At 27.3% G+C, this 1,708-nt stretch overlaps 1 long non-coding RNA gene across 1 annotated transcript in view; it reads left to right on the forward strand.

The window, feature by feature from the left end:
* Nucleotides 1–796: 796 nt before the first annotated feature.
* The window catches only part of LOC117173181, a 21,135-nt gene continuing 20,223 nt past the window's right edge, over nt 797–1,708 (forward strand). Inside the window, exon 1 of the long non-coding RNA XR_004467136.1 lies at nt 797–972. This is a non-coding gene — a long non-coding RNA (uncharacterized LOC117173181). The remainder of the gene's footprint in view (nt 973–1,708) is intronic.

Genomic DNA, 1,708 nt, shown 5'->3' on the forward strand with positions numbered 1-1,708 from the left:
TACAAACTGTATATTAATTAATACAATCTGTGACTGATAAACATATGTTATAATAGTTACTTAATTTTAGCGTTTTAGAGTAAAAATTTAAGGTATTATAATTGACAATATACTATTTTTTTGTTTCTAAAGAAATCTCAAAATTCTTTATAAAATGGACAAATTGGATTTATCCCCTGCTTGATTTTATACAGAATTTTGAATTTTGATAGCATTCAACATTTTAAAGAGAAAAATGTTTAGCTCTGTCATAATTAAAATAAATAAAACTTATCAGTCATTAAAAAGTAGGTGAACATAAAACTTTTTCCGATGATGTATTAAAATTATAAGTCATAATTTATGATTTATAGCATATACATAGCAATGTTACGATATAATATTTAAAATTTTAATTTTAAAAATAAATATTTAGTTTTCATTATATAACTACTCACTAATAATTGTGAATCATTAGAATAATTATATAATAAACGCTTAATATTCGAGTGGTAAATAAATATGCAGTACATCATTTACATTTATGGTAACTCCTGTAATTGTAACTGCGGTGGTAACTCATTTTTTAAATTTTCTAACTTAAGCAATTACCGACGCGGAACGTCTGAAAAATGCCGAAAACTACGAAGTAACTCCGAGGAGTTGACCCACAAATGAAGAGGGCGCTTTTAGCAGTCGGATTTTGACGGAGTCTCTCATTCCATTGCGTGAGCAATGTCCCAACTCATCTCTAATATTAGACAGGAATATGCAACCGTCATTCTGTTTCCTGGACAGTTCACGGGAAACAGTGCGATAAGCATGTCGTATAGTATAGTTATATAGTGAAGAGCGAAGTTATTGCTAATACTTATGACTATCACAATACAATTCAAATATAGGGAGTCTGCAGATTATGTCTGCATGTAATTAAATCGCCTATGAGCATTTTTTAAAAATATTAAAGCAAAATGAGATCCAGAAGTAAATAAGGTTAGGAACCCGTTTTTCTACAGAACGACACACATTAACCCACACAAATAAAAAGGACGTATGATGTGAAATATAATTAGCCATCATTATAAACTCTTGAAAAAGTATTGTATTAATGTTTGACCAATAGTCTAATATTATTATATTATTTGTTAATATTTATTTAAAAAATTCTTTGATTACAATTTTAGCGCACGCCTTTTTATAAACTGAGTAAAATTTTGTTTGTAATCATAATTTTTGCAAAAGCTACTTTTTGTCAAATATGTGGCTTAAAAAATCATGTAGTCGAATTTAAATATTTCATATACTATATCACATGTAATTTTATTTATAATTTATGTTTTGATAACAATGCTTCAGTATAATTTGAAAATAAAAAATCTATATCATGTAAGTGTATTTATATAATGCGATATCAATTTGAATTTGGTGGGGAACCAGTATGGCAGCATGCATATTCTCATCTATTATAGTACCTTACTCTAAGTTGGCCCCTCGAGGCGCACTAATGGTTACTTAGCTCGAACAAGAACCATTTGGATTGAAAGTAAATTGCCAATTAAAACATTTTTACATTTATAACTTTGCAAAACATGGTTATTTTAATAAATACCACATATACCACATATTTTCCTCTAATTCTAAAATTATTACTTATAATTTTTATTCTATATATTGTCTATATATAGTTCTTTATTATTATTCAGTTTTTATTTTTGTGGTCTGAAGTTTC

Source organism: Belonocnema kinseyi, chromosome 5, assembly GCF_010883055.1.
Source record: "Belonocnema kinseyi isolate 2016_QV_RU_SX_M_011 chromosome 5, B_treatae_v1, whole genome shotgun sequence".
In the NCBI taxonomy this organism is placed as follows: domain Eukaryota; kingdom Metazoa; phylum Arthropoda; class Insecta; order Hymenoptera; family Cynipidae; genus Belonocnema; species Belonocnema kinseyi.